This window comes from Trachemys scripta, chromosome 1 (assembly GCF_013100865.1).
Source record: "Trachemys scripta elegans isolate TJP31775 chromosome 1, CAS_Tse_1.0, whole genome shotgun sequence".
Lineage (NCBI taxonomy): Eukaryota > Metazoa > Chordata > Testudines > Emydidae > Trachemys > Trachemys scripta.
In genome coordinates, this window is record NC_048298.1 from 290,497,598 (window position 1) to 290,513,275 (window position 15,678).

At 39.5% G+C, this 15,678-nt stretch overlaps 1 long non-coding RNA gene across 7 annotated transcripts in view; it reads right to left on the bottom strand.

Annotated features, from left to right (window-relative positions):
* Window positions 1-277: 277 nt before the first annotated feature.
* Window positions 278-15,678, bottom strand: part of LOC117870988 — an 82,176-nt gene continuing 66,775 nt past the window's right edge. For 5 of the 7 annotated variants that reach the window (XR_004644105.1, XR_004644106.1, XR_004644107.1 and 2 more), the window contains 2 exons: window positions 4,130-4,224; window positions 278-1,062 (listed from right to left, as the gene is read on the bottom strand). This is a non-coding gene — a long non-coding RNA (uncharacterized LOC117870988). The remainder of the gene's footprint in view (window positions 1,063-4,129; window positions 4,225-15,678) is intronic. The other 2 variants (XR_004644109.1, XR_004644104.1) reach the window with 1 other exon arrangement.

Below are 15,678 nucleotides of genomic sequence, written 5' to 3' on the forward strand. Positions count from 1 at the left end.
ATCTCTATGTTCAGGTGGTGGTGTCACCCTTGGTGTTCTGGAGGATAGCCCTGGCTGGTGCCACCAGAATTGATCTGAGACATTGGGTGGACCCTGTGGTGCTCGGCCAGTGCATGGGGCTGCCCACCCTGCATCTCCACTGTTGTGTGCTCTGGGAAGTGAGGGCAGCCTTGGCTCCTGATTCTGACTTTCCTTGAGTGCGGCCTGCATGAGTGTGCTTTGTGTCCACTCCCTCATCTCTTGGCCTCCAGAACTCATTATCGGGCCCCTGCTCTACGAGCCTCCCCGGCTGCCCCCAACATGTCACCTAAGTCAGCTGAATAACATCCAGCTGGTCTGCCTCCAAGCTGTGCCAAGAGAATATCTGTAAGCGCTCATGCTTCGTACCATTCACTTCGTCACCCTTGCGTCCCATCCAACACCAAGTGAAGGAACCTATTGTCACCTGCGGAGGATGAGGAACCCTGGTGGGCCTGTCTGTACTCCATTGTAGTTCCATGGCCCACCAGAGATATTAATTAGCAACTCCTACATGGAGTTGTGAGCACAGGCATGTACTGGCATGGTTCACAAACTCTTCTGATACAGGTTCCTTTTACAGCAACCCTTGAGATCTATGTAGAGTGCATCAGGTTGCAGCCCCTCTTGTGGATCATCCAGAACCTCCTCCTGAGGTTCTGGCTGCCACTTTCCCCCACACCTCCTGACTTTTGTACACGTAATCCATGGCTCCACAAAGTCATGGGACCTCCTTGTCAACATCTTCTGGACACTAGCCCAGATGGCCATCTATCACTCCAAGAGGAGGAAGCTGGATGGGGTGGGGGATGCTCTGCTATTGTGGGGCCTTTTTATTGTCCTTTGTCTGCTCACATCTCCAGGCGGAGTTCCTCTGGGCAGTGTCCATTGTTTCCTTGGATGCCTTTGAGAAGCAGTGGGTGCTCTCTGGGATTCTCTGCGCTGTTTCCCTGGATTTTCAATCTTTAACCTCACTCCTGTTCCTCTTTTCTCCTTTGCTGTTCCCAGCAATCAATTGTAGCCTGGACTTAGTGGTTCCTTCCCCTATAATTGGGGGGAGGGGGAGAGAGAGCGGGAAGAGAGCTTTAGTTATGGGCAAGCCTAGCTCTGTCTGTTCTAGTACTACAAATATTACACACCTCAACTTCTGCAACAAATGGGCATAGGCACAATTAACTCTGGCATTTCCCAATTTTTGAGTGCTTGACTAACTTTAATTAGGTTCTTTTAACATAGGAAATTACACATGGAACATTAGGTTTTTTAAAAAATAGAAATTCCATCAGGTGACATCATATGGACATCCAGGCAGGCCATCAGCAGAGTTGGAAACTTTAGCTTCAATGCAAAGACCCTCCGCCACTTGAGCTAATGGAGTAACTGACAGCAATAGTAGTTTGTCATCTTCTATGTGGATCCGCACAAGGAGTGAATGGGCTACTTTGCAAGTGGGTTACACAGATATTTGCTTACAGCAGAGAACTGATGAGATTCCAAGAGTCTTGGGTTCCATTCCAAGCTCTGGAGGGGAGTGTTCTCTAGTAGGCACAGACTCTTCTGCCATCCCCACAGTCTGCCTCCTTCTGCCCATCCCCTCCAATCTGTCCCTGTCCTGGATCTTCTTTACTCCTGTGGCTGGGGCAAGGAGCCACTCTCCATGCTGTTCCAGTATCTTTGCTCAGCAAATCCTAGTGCAGGGTGGGCAAACTTTTTGGCCCGAGGTCTACATCTGGGTGGGGAAATTGCATGCAGGGCTATGAATGTAGGGGCTGGGGCAGACAGTTGGGGTGTGGGAGGGGTGCAGTGTGCAGGAAGGGGTTCAGGGCAAGGGGTTGGGGTGCAGGAGGGGTGCAGGGTGTACAAGGGGGCTCATGGCGGCAGGGGGGGTTTGGGGTACGGGCTCTGGAGTGGCAGTGACGCGCATCAAAGCCAGGGCAAGATCCCTGCCTGCCCTGGCCCCGCACCACTCCGGGAAGTAGCCGGCACCACATCCCTGCGGCCCCTGGGGGAGGGGAAGGCAGTGGGCTTCAGATCCGGCCCACGGGCCATAGTTTGCCCACCCCTGTCCTAGTCTGACCTTTTCAAAATCCCTCCTCCCATCCCCATTCCTCCCCCTAGCTCCTTTCCCACCCAATCCCAGCTGCTGTGTCTCAGTCCCTCCACTATTTCTCTCCCTTGTCCCAGTCTGTTACCCACACACCCATGTTCCCATCTACTCCCCCTCTAGGGTCGGCTCTTGTCCCCTCTGCATTTGAATCAGGCAGCTTCTTCCTCTAACTTGCCTCGGCCCAGCAAGGGGGTTGTCTTTGAAAGCACAGCAGTGACAGGCTCCCTACTCTCATTTCAGCTGCTCGAGAGCTAAACTTTCACAGAAAGACCTGCTCAGCTATGGGCCAGAGCATGCCCAGTGCACACAAAATCTGTGGGGAAGTTAGCTGCTAAAAATCTAAGAAGTTTACTTAAGCATGTGCAAAGTGCAATTTTTCACAGACTTATAACTTGCCCGGACTTGGGTGGATTTTTCACAGACACATCCCAGACACAAAGACCATCGCACACCCAAATTTGGAGTCCTTGCTCCAAAGCACAGGGCACTAGAGATTTTTTTCAAGGAAAAGGTTGCTAGCATTTTTTTTTAACATAGGCCAAACAATGTATTTTTCCCTAGTGTTCTCTGAAACAGCTGGGAGGGAAAGATAAAATCCACATATGGCAGAGACCGTGAGTGGAAAATTGCAACCCAAATGGTTAAAGTTTAGCAAAGTTATAAGCAACTGATTATAAAGGGAAGTGTCAGTGACATTTCTATTACAGAGCCTATAATTATGCAGAGGATGAAGACTAGGGTAAAAAACACTGCAAACTGGCAGGTGTTTTTCTGATAGTTTCTTGGTTCAGCAGAAAGAGAATGGTATGTGCACAGTTTGTTTCCTCCCAGTTAGATACTGGTCTCCCTAGATTTCCATCCAGCTTCAGCTCACTAGTACAATCTCTTTAAATTCTCCAGTTTGGATGTCAAAGCCATGCAAATGCACTTAGAGAAGCTGCCACATACAATACCTGTGACCAGCTTTGTAGGTTCACATCAGCTCTCATAATGGTCTTAGCAGCAGAGGCCAGAAATATAAAGCACTGGGCCTACAAAATCAACCATCTTGACAGCCTGGGCTGCAGTATATTAGCTATATCGTGACTTTTGCAGAAAGGAGAGTCTCAAGAAGACAAGTCTCTTGCTAGAGAGTGACCTTCTTTGGCAGGGATTCATATAAAAGTTGATTCTCTCTGACTGTTGGAATGCATGTGTAAAGTCTCCTATGGTAAATGTCACAGCACATTGCTGATAGAAGAAGCCCCAATAGGAAAACTGTCTAGTTCTAAATCAGGTACCTAACATACACCAGATAGTGAACCTCACTTTGGCAAAATGTCCTCAGATGGGACACAAGACAGACACCTCGACACTCAAAGGTTTGGCTAGAGTGAATTTTTTTGAGTTAGTTTCAAATGGGGTTGACTACCTCAGGGTTACACCAATTAGCTAACCATTTCTTTTCTTCCTGTAAACTTGATATAGTAACAACTTACACTGAAGTGTTTAATAGGCAACCCATTCTGAGCATTTCCTGATAGTGAAAGATAATTCCCTAAGACTGTCCACTGTCACCTAAACTGAAAATTTCAGTCATAGGTGAACAGCCACTGTAGTAAGGTCCACCAGTGCAAGCCCATACTATAGACAAGCAAAGTTGTGATTTGTACCAGTACAGCAGACCCTACTTTGAAATTGTATGCGGTGAAAAAAATTATAGCATAACAGCTTTGCCCATCTACATTAGAGGTTTCCATCTGTTTAGCCACTGGTGGCTGGCCACTGAGGCCTGAATCAGGGCAAATCTCCAGTGGAGATAAGTTAAAATGTAAGCCAATATGGTTTGAGGACAAGTATGATTTATAATGGTAAAATGTAATAGGGCTAATACAATTAGATCTAGCAAGTGATACTGAGTCATGATAGTGAAGAAAAGATCTTAAAGGAAACACTTTAAGATCTTGACTGTATCTAAAATTAGTGACACATTTACATAACCAATAAAGTCTACATTTGACTCACCACACAGTTAAACACTGCATGTAAGAAAAGGAAAGAAACCCATGCAATTTCCATCCTTACTGTGGCAGATTCAGTTGTCTCAATGCAATACTCCTCTGAAGAAGAAAGATTTTAGTAGATGAGAAACTTAGTTATCTTGCAATCACTGTAGAGAATATACTTTTAAAACTATTTTTTTACATATTTATAGCTACTATAATGCAAGAAATAATTTTAGAATAATTAACTTTTCACTGCCACTTTTGTTCAAAAGAGTTTCTGAAGTCATTCTAGCTGTAGCTGATGAACTTGCAGAACAATTGACAAAATATATTTTAAATTTGTAACGGTATAGGAAGTGCTGTGAAAGTAAAACAAAACAATTCAAATCTCATTAGCTTTATTAAAGTCATGCAGAGATTTAAACTAATTTAAGTTTGTACAATAATCATGTGGACAAAATGTTCATAAATGTTTATGAAGAAGGCTGTAGTCTGAGACGGTTCCTATAATAAATTCAGTGTTCAAGGAAATGTTCTAGATTTACAGCCAGATTCTATGTGGTTCTAAAAATCTGTACTGAACTGATCAAAATATAGAACAAAAACAATAAGTTCTTTTTTTTTTTACAACATGAATTAACACACTCAGAAGATAAGTCAGATGACATCAAAGTACTTCCTTAGGATCATTTGCAGAGAATAGCCAACTTTACTTCAGCAGCACAGTTAATACTGGAGATATTTACAGAGTTAACGCCAATATTTACGTGCTGCTAATGTACTGCTGACATCAGGATCATGTTAATTCATAAGTGACATTTCTCTTCAGGAGGATGAAATCCTTGTATTTTTGAGGCAGCACAATATGGCCTGCACCTTTTCAAAACCCACAAACCATTATGTGCTGCTACGTTAGCCCAAGGTGTCTACAAAACGTCAAAGGAGTGAAAGCGTAAGCTGTAAGTCAAACCCCACATTTTCTTGTTTAACTTTAACATTAATTTTACAGTATTGACATTAGCTATTTTAATACATTACAAATCCTTCATTAACATCTACTTTTAGTAGTGGACCAATATTCCATTTACAATTAAAGTCAGCTTTAGACTTTTGTTCCTGTCAAGTTAGCACACAGTAACTTTATGGTCCAAATTTCAGATCCTTGTCAAACTAATTAAATGCTGTGGATCGTTCTCTTCTGATTAGAAGTTAAGTTTGATGTCTCTAATGTGCAAACTTCAGTTCATCTTGACATTAAAAGAAAATTTTAAAAATCCCCGAAACATGTTTCTTCTTTCCTTTGAATGGAAATCTTTTTGATATTGCTATAATTTCAGGGTCACCTTTAACAATACTAGAAGTTAAAATCTAGGTTAAGTAGAACTGTCAGTTTCAAGAGGTGAGCAAGAAACTGTAGGTCATATCTCAAAAGGGCTAGCACCTTAGCATTTACAAGAGATACTCTTGGGCAGGGGGATAGTTTAAGCACCCCAACCCCTTTAGGAAAAACCCACGAGAGTTAATAAGAGTGCTGGCTCTCACTCAGGCCTACTCTACACTAGACAAGGTGTAGAAAAAACTCTCCTACTCTAGAGTCTCTAGACACGGCTTATACTGGCAAAAGTATTTTCACTGGTATATTAATACCGGTTTCCCAAATAAAATAAGGGCCTGTCTTCACTACCCGCCTGGATCAGTGGGTAGAAATCGATCTCTCGGGGATTGAATTATCGCGTCTTGTCGGGACGCAACAATCGATCCCCGAATCGACGTGCGTACTCCACCAGCGCAGGTAGGAGTAAGTGCCGTTGACAGGGGAGCCGCGGCGGTCGATTTGCCGCTGTCCTCACAGCGGGGTAAGTCGGCTTGGATACGTCAAATTCAGCTACGCTATTCGCGTAGCTGAATTTGCGTATCTTAAATCGATCCCCTCCCCCAGTGTAGACCTAGCCTAAGTTATACTGGCAATAGCACTTGTTACGGCTATACTAGGGCTTTTGCTGGTATAGACGTGTAAAAAAAAAACACACACGCCTAATTGATGTTACTATACTAGTGAAAGTTTCTGATGTAGACCTGGCCTTCGGTAGTTTGAGATGGAATGGTCCAGGACTTCAAATTGAGCGTTGGGAGGAAAAAAACAAGAACACAATGCCTTACACGGCACAGAATCACTGGCAAAGGTGACGTAGTGCAGACAATTTTTTTTACAGAAAATATTTGTGTCAGTGTCATTTTCCCTTACCCACTTGCCTCCTAGGAGCATCAGAGCAGGTCTACACTACAAAGCTTTGCTGGCATAGCTATGTTAGTTAGGACTGTTTTTTTTTTTTTTTTAGCCAACGTGGCTATACTGGTAAAAGCTCTAGTATAGGCACACATCTGTATAAAAGTGCTTATACTGATCAGAAAGCTGGCACAAGTATAAAGATATAACTGCATCTTTACTAGGAAGGTTTTGCCAGTTTACCTGGTATAAACCAGCAAAACCCTCCTAATGGTAGATAGTGACAGGCCTTAGAATCAGTTTCCATTATTTTCTGGTGTTTACGAATGGTGTCTTAGAACTTGTCACCCTGACGAAGATCAATGGTGCATCTACTCAGTTATCCTGTTACAGCGACAAATGCTGGATTATACAGGAGGTCTGACTACATAGTCTCTCTGAAAATAAAACCAAAAATGCACCTAACTGCAATACTGTGCCATGGCAGTAAATTTCTACCTGAAGAGATTGGGCTAATCATACACTGAGGAAGGGAAGGGAGGGGAAATAGAAAGCCTTCACCCCAGGAGTTACAGTGTTGATGGAGATCAGGGAATGGACCACTCATAAAATAAATTTACTTAAACCTACCTTGCCAAAGGTGGCAAAGGGGTTCTCCACTAAACCAAATAAACTCATGCCCATTGGCTACCAATTTATTTAAAAGATCAAAAGAAACACAAAATAGCTAAATACTGCCAACATTTAATTCCTTTAAAAACACATTTCTTACTAATGATCACGTACTGGCCAAATTCAGTTGAATTGCCTTGTTCTTAGACTTTTGAAGGTTTTTACTATGTTAGGTATTTACTCAACTCTAAAGTCACACTACACTCTTCATAACAAAGTCTTGGCAGAACCTTTCTATATGATGTTTTCTAAAAGCAATTTTTAGGCTGAGAACTGGTAAGTTAAAAATCTTTCCAACATAGGGCGGCGACATCATCAACTGTGAAGGGACAGGAAGCTTCCATTTTTCTACTTATGTTTCCTTGGAATTTTTTTTTTTTTTTGGGTGGGGAGAGTTGAGGTAGAAGAGTGCATCGCACCCCGCAAGAACCACCCAAAAGCTTAGGCCCCAGAATCTTCAAGTCTCTGAGATCTGCTGGAAGTCAGGGGTATCCACACAAAGGCCCATACCGCTGCCAACCCCATCCTTTGGAAGTAGGACTAATAAAATCATGTTGCCAGAGATGCCCTTGAAGCCACTCATTTAAAGAGGTGGTTTGTTTTCCAATTTAGGGGGGCAAGCCAGTAGAAGTTAAAATGATGGGGTATGTCCACTCTAGAAATGCTACAGAACTACAGCAGTGCCACTGTAGTAAGTCCAACTCTCATAGAGGCAACAGCTAGGTCAATGGAAGAACTCTTCTCTGCGTAAGCTCGAAAGGTTGTCTCTCTCTCACCAACAGAAGTGGTCCAATAAAAGATATTACCTCATTCACTTTGTCAATTTAAAACCAGGCATATAAAAATTAAATACAGTAAATAATTACTTTAACATGGAGGGGAGGGATAGCTCAGTGGTTTGAGCATTGGCCTGCTAAACCCAGGGTTGTGAGTTCAATCCTTGAGGGGGGACACTTGGGGATCTGGGGCAAAATCAGTACTTAGTCCTGCTAGTGAAGGCAGGGGGCTGGACTTGATGACCTTTCAAGGTCCCTTCCAGTTCTAGGAGATGGAATATCTCTATTAATTATAAATTTAATTATAATTTATCCCTTCTGAACTGTTCTACAATGTTCACATTGTGACTTTTTCTTATACTTGTAGTAGTAAAAAAAAAAAAAATCAATCAAGTTTGCTAGGGCAAGAATTCAACATACACTCTACCTCTTTTTCAGTTCACAGAAAGGAGTAGGAGGAATCTAAGCAGATGCACTTTATTCTCTGTTCCAGGGAAGAACCACAGATCGAACTTTTAGTTTTGTTTTTTTTTCCAGATGAGATGAACCTGAAGGGTCCCATCCATATTGACTGTAAAACACCCTAAGGGCTACAATTTAAGTCTGGTATGAGATGGGAACAACATCCTGCTCTGGGTCAAATTCTTTGTACAAAAAAAAAAAAATCAAGAATGCATAGTAGAGAAGACTTGTTTGATACTTTCACCTACAGTAATTGATATGTTCCAAATCCTGTGGTTTCTCTTTAGAAGCTAGTAACTTAGATAGTACATTGCTGGACATCCACAAGTCTTTTAGTATATTCTTATATGTGGACCAGACAATAAAGAGAGCAGGGTTGGGTGTAAGCCTCTAATTTACTTCATATCTGAAAACCATAACTGCTTAAGTCAAACTGCAGATTCTGGAGGTTTGTTTGCCTCTCCCACCCACCAAATGTCAGGTAATATACACCAGATCAAATGATAATATCAAGAAAACATCCAGAGTATTGGCTTTTTTGTCCAAAGATTGCAAGCTTGCGCATAGTCCTTGGAAACAGTTTATTATTCAAAGTATTATTCGCTGAGGTTCCTTCTACCCATGTGGAATGACTCTGTGTTCTGTCAATATGCCTTTGCACTCCCTATCCGTGATATGCAAAACCCAGAGTGAAGGCTTTTTGTCCCAATGAAAAACTCATAGCTTGTGTAACACCCTGCTTTGTAGGCCCCGTGGTACTAAATGCATACACCACAGCACTGCCTGGAAGCTGGGAAGTAAGATAACCAAGATTAATCAGACTGCCCTTCTAATTTGCTTTGTTCTTGGCCATTTCCACTGATTTGCAAGCACTCCACCTAGTCAGATTGGTATGTTGTTTGAATCAAGTCAAAATCATGCAGCAAGTAATCTTTCAGGGTATGCTACTTTTTCAACCACTATATTAGATACAAGCTTGTACTGTATGGAAGCATAAGCCTCTTCAAATTGTCATTTTGTAGTCTACTGCTGCATAGGTCTGATATACAATTGGGTAAAAAGCCAAAAATTGGACCTTAGCACAGAACAATGAACCCCACCAAACTTGGTCCTCACAGCTGGGTGTGTCTTCCAACGATTCTAGAATGAGAGAAAATGCCATGAAGCGAGAACCAGAAAGCACAAAAGGACTGGTTGGCCTCTTGTTAACTCCCAGCCCCTGGAACAATGTTTTTACCCTACGTATTTCTCTTTGTGTGTCCCGAAAGAAGATAGTCTTTATGTGCCAGCCATCCAGAACAGAGATAATGTGCTATCTTTTCTTCTATGACCTGATGTCACTACTGTCACAATTTTCATAAGCGTTCAGGAGGCCAAAAGGCTTGAAGGGAAAGGTCATCCGTTATTTGTATCTAAAGGATCACTGATCCAGTGCACAGACAAGGAAGCCCGCTAGTCAAGAGCAGAGGAACCCCTAATATTTGCTGTCACTTTGACATAATATTACTGCATTATTATAGTGCCCTTAATTTGACACTTGGAGAGAAGTTTCAGATGTTCCATGGGAGGCAGACTCTTAATCCATTTTGGATTTCTGTAATCCATTCAATGTTGGCTGTGGAGATACAGAAATAACCCTATCTGAACTACTTCTGATTCCAGACCCTTTTATTTTGCAGTTGAATGTGTGTGGGAAAGATTACTTTCTAAAATGTGTACATATGAGCATTTTGTTCAAGAAATAGCCATACGCTCAGTTCTCGGAGCAGTTACCCATTACTCCTGTGTATTCGGAGGCAGGCAGTATTGATTGCTACTGTAATTAGTGAAGATCACTTTTGAAGCTAGCGTCATCCAGGTAAAGTCCACAATTTTCTTAGAAGATTTACCAAATTAAAGGAACTTCATCACTCCTTCTACTCTGCAAACAGCTCAAGAATGCTAAGTGAATTCTGCTGCTCTGCATTAGGCTCAATATTCAGTACTATAAGTAAAATCTCCAACAATTAATCTGAATACCAAAAAAATTAAGGAAAGGAAGTATGATCTAATAGCTAAAGCACAGGACTAGATGTCAGGAGGATCCAAATTCTATTCCCAGCTCTGCAAAACATGTCTAGTAAATATCCACAATCCTGAACATCAGAATGGTCATGAATCTTCTTGACAACTAACAGCTGATTTTTTTTTAAAAATAAAAGTATTTAACAGTACATGAGACTCATTAATTTAAGTAAATGGCAGTCTTCTCCTTTGGAGGCATTTTCCCCTGAGGATACAGAGTCATTTTTGGAGTCATCATTAAATTCTGGATTATCTTTCTTACTCCAGAAGGGTGGGGGGGGGAGGGGAGCAATCACTTTTTCACATATGAAAGACGAGGCTAGCACTTATCTACCTCAAGGGAATTGTAGCGCTAAACCAAATATTTGCAATTTACTTTAACAATTCAAAATGTCATTATTTAGTAAACAATGTTCAAAAACAAAATTCCAGAAATAAATGTATTCTGCCTTTTTAAGTTACCTAACAGGATAGGACTGAAATGATGAACTTAACTTAAAGGCCCTAAAACTAAGATTCAGATGTTAGATAAAATTACAGAACTTATCTTACAACAGTGTAACTCTTAAATGCACTGTACATCTCCAAAGCTTTCAAAACAGATTTCTAGTGCTTTCAAATGGAAATAGATTTTGAGCCTATTCTGCATCAAATTGTTTAGAAAGCTGCTCCCTGTTTTAAAGTTTAGATTCAGTATTTAAGACAATTCAAATTGTCCTTTCTTCCTAGATTTATATGAAGTGGTAAGAATTTTATATTATATGGGCCTTTCTTGTAATATGAATAATAAATTGTAAAGCACCCCAAATTCTTTCAGAAGGAGATGACTGTTCTTCACTATCTTCCAAGAATTACTGGCATGGATATACCAGATCCTTTGTGGTGAAGAGTAATCCACACGTTAAGGAACATCCATAAATTAAGGACCGTATGCTAACTGGCAGATTTCCCCTTCTAATTCTGAGTCAGAGGTGTCATCTTTTTTGTCAGAGGCTGGGAAGACACTGCCAAGAGAATCTCTCCTCCTGTGTGCCACATGAAGCCACCTGTTCACAGACAGAACAATCCTGTACCCTGCATCTGCAGAGTATTATTGCACACTTGTTTTCCTAGTTTTGTTCTGTGTTCTTAGATCTTAAATATTTCCTAAGAAAATATACAACAAATAAAACCCTAAAAATAAGTTTAAGAACTTTTGATCGAACTTTCTACATCTGACTGCTTGATTCAGAGGTAGGAATCAAATTGGTAGCAAAAGGAAGGGGAGGAGTCAATCTGAACCAGGTGGTATGAAAATGCTTGTTCTTTCCATTCTAGGCTTCTTGCCTGCCTATCTGTAAAAGGACAAACAAACAAAATGGATCTGATACTGCAAACACTTAACCACATGCTTAACTTTAAGCATATGAATAGTCTAACTGGCTTCAGTGGGAATACTCACATGCTTAAAGTTAAGTTTGCATGTGTCTGCAAGATTGGGGCCTAACCTATCAGTCGACACTGATGGAAAATAAATCAGACCAGTATGGACATTATATGATATGAGAGATGACACCTGGAAGCAGAAAACCTAACCACTTTAGAAGGGGCAAAATGCCAAAGGAAAAAAAATGTAACCGGGACAGTTTTGCACATTAACAAGTCAAAATTTTTGTTTTCTTTTTTTGCAGGTTCATGAAGGTTAGATGTTGTGGATTTTATTCTAAGCGACAATTCAATCTCTATTCTGAAGGCTTCAGCACTGTTGCAGAAGACAGACATAAATTTTACCATAACAACATATCAAATGATTTGATTTTTAGAAGAATTATTACATTTACAGATGACCTTTAAATAAAATGGTACTTAAATGGTACTTAAAAGGGAATATTTTAGAGATATTTATTAAACTACATACAGAATGCATAAATGAAAGTATTTAAAAGAACTGTAAAGCATGTAAGGATATTCTATAATGAACATTATAACTACAACAGAAACTACACTATCCTCTAAGCAAATTATGGAACAGCTGATTATGTAGTAAAATAGTAGAACGTACATACAAAAAGTAAACTAGTGGTCTCTCTCCATTTCTCAAAGATTTAATATCAAACAACAGTAGTGAAGGCTCATGTTACTATAACTTCATTTTTACATAATTGATGTAGTTACATTTTCAAGCACATTAGTACTACCTTATTTTTGTGGTAAATTATCATTATGAATATATACAAAATACATCTTATGATGTGTTATCCTTGATTTTTATAGCTATTTGACCGTACCTGCTAATTGACATAATTTGATATTTTGCAAGGAGTCTCCTACTAAGTGTAACTACTTGAAATAAGTTAGAATGAGGCAAACAGTTGATTCTAGGCTACTGATGGATTTCTGCTCATTCAAAATATGCTTATTCTCCTCATGCTCTGTTTTCCTCAAAATTTAATTAAAAAAAAATAAAAATAAAATTAAAAAAAACATTAAATTTAAGTCTCTCTGTGGTGGCACCTTGCCATCTCAAAATCTGTGTCTTTATGAAGCTATTTGAAGGGTATTGTGCAGAGTGCAGGGACAAAAACAAAACAAAACCAAAAAAGCACATTGAGAACACGTTATGTTTATCATGGTGGGTGAACTCCAATTTAACAAAGCATAAGAACTTTCTTAACTCCATCTCTATTCAGCAAAGCACTCAAACATGTGCTGAAGTGTTTTGCTAAATAGGGAGGGTATGCTGAATCAAGGCTTTAATGACTAGTTTGATACAGTTTCTTACAGAACAGAAAATGGGTCACCCACATAGGTTAAAGCGAAGTTATTTTGCAGTCTAAAAGTTTAGACATGAAAAATATTCATAATGTTGAGTTGTCACATTTTCTTCACAGAAACCTCAGTGGGATGGACAAACTGAATTCTACACATGAAAAATACAAAGGATGAATCCATTTTCTAAACAGGAATTTTTTCAAGGAAAATATTTTTTTTGACGGTTCTTGTACTTGTTAAATCAAGTATTTAACATTGGTATACATTTCTTATGGCGAGTTAGCAAAGGTATCAATTTTAGATATAGATATAAAGTACTGATAGCCAAGTCACTATGACTGCAAGGTTATAGTTGACATCAAGACCTTAATTACAAATCTAGGGAAAGTTACTGCTTTAAAGACATACAGAACTATCTTTCAGAACCTAATGCTCTAGAAGAAATTATTTTCTGACTGATAGTTCAAATTCTCCAATTTATAAACTAGATGCAAAACAAGCACTCTTGCAAACTAAGACCCAGATTTTAAACCTTACTACGATATTGAGAAAGAATAGGCATTTCCCTGTGGTCATATTTCAAATTATATTTGTATGCACTACTGAAGTGAGCAAAGATTTAAATTCCATTTTTTAATCAAATCTACAGTTTTACTAATTGAAGTAGGGACAACATATATTTAATAATCCTTGCATACAATCCACATTAAATTGAGATATATGCATACATAATGAAGATCAGAAAGTGGCCCTTTGTTTAAAAAGCAGCTGTGTGACCCAAGATGATGTCTCCTAATTAATATTCTTCCCACCTTTGGGCCAAAACATCTGTGAGGGTGGGCTCATGGAAAGGATCTGCACAGATACCGGTGAAAAATAGGAGATGGTGGAGAAGCATCATTCTCCCTTCTTGGAAGCCAGCAGAAGACCCTCTGCATGTTTGGAGGCATGAAAAAGAGAACCTTTCTGTTCACCAGGGTTTTGCCTGTACAAGATAATGCTAACAGGGTAAACATTATGTTGCAAAGAATCCTCTTTTACGATGTGAATTCTCTACATGTGTGTTTTGAGCCAATTACAGGTGAGGCTTCCTATCAGGAAGAAATGGTGCCATGAGGGACAGCAGGCCTCCTTCTAATCCCCCACTCCTGGCAGATGTTTTGGGTAGCTTACATTTATGGGTGCTTGGGAGTGCTGTGCTACTCTCTCTGTGCTAACAGCCTGGAGATCACACCCCCAGCCCAATCTACCAAGGGTCAACTTTGCCCCAGGAGGTTACCAGCACAAGTTCCAAGTCATAACCTAGGATTTCCCAGTCCTACTGCAAATTTCCCCCACATAGGGGATAATTTAACCCATTTTAGATATATTATGAAGTATTAAATGCAAGCTCTATGCATTTTTTAAAATAGAAAATAAAGCCAATTAAATAAAGCTGCAAAGACCATAAAATGCTGATTATAACACCATTTTCACAGAAAATCTCTTTAAATTAATGTTAATTGTCACTATTTAGACCCAGTCGTTTCCCCCTAAGCAAAACCATCTTTAATACAAAAGGGGGGTTGGTGCGAGTGGCAGGCTGAAGTAATAAGACTTTGTTTTGAAGATTTTAAAACAAAGCATTTACTACCATAAAGAAATAAGGGCAAACTCAAAGGTTAAAGCATTAATGCAATGGTGTAATTATTTTTACATATGACTAAATGTTCAATTGCATTTCACAGAAAAGCTGAGTTTCTTATTTTTTAAAAATAGTGTACCTGACAGAATAAGACATTCCCCTCCTACAATACTTTAGTTGGGAAATAATTTTCTCATTAAATATTGCCATAAAAACATTAGAAAAATACACCAGACTGGGGTTCCCCCCAGAGAATATGTAAGTTATTCAGATTTTTCACTTCAGAAAATGCTTGCAGTGAATACCCAACTATTATTTCAAATAAGCTCAGAAATTAGCATGTTTGGTAATAGAGGATTACTCAGACATTAAATAGACCAGTCAATCAGCAACCACATCTCTGAACATACTGCTTCCCCTTCAAATTATTATCTGAACACTTGACAAGATAGCCAATTCAAAACAAGGCAGATTAAAAAAATATTATTAGTGCAGTACAGTGAACAGTTAAGTAAGTGAACTCTGATTATAGAAAATCTCAAATGCAGTTTTAATTTATTGATTTGGAGGCACTTCTACCAAACTTTTTGTAAAAAAAAAAAAAAAAAAAAAAAATATCAAGATGAAGTAATCCCCCCATCCACATCTAGACATATGTTTTTGGGTCAAAGAACAGATATTTAAATATCAATTAGTTTTAATTATTATTGCTAAAGATGATCTGCATGTAGTTTGTTGCTTCTTAAAAATTAAGTCTCATGAAAACAATGTTTATTCACAGGCGAGGAAAAATTAAGTGGACCAGTCTCAAATCCTTATTACACCGATGTCTTACTAAATGACTGGCAGAATAAAAGTGAAATGCTTATTTAAATCTGATAACATTTTAATGTAGGCTTTTGTATGTTAAGGCTGGATTTAGTTTAAATCAACAAAAGCCAGGAAATGCAATTATGAAGGATTCCAAAATTTTAAACTGCCTTGCCTAAGAT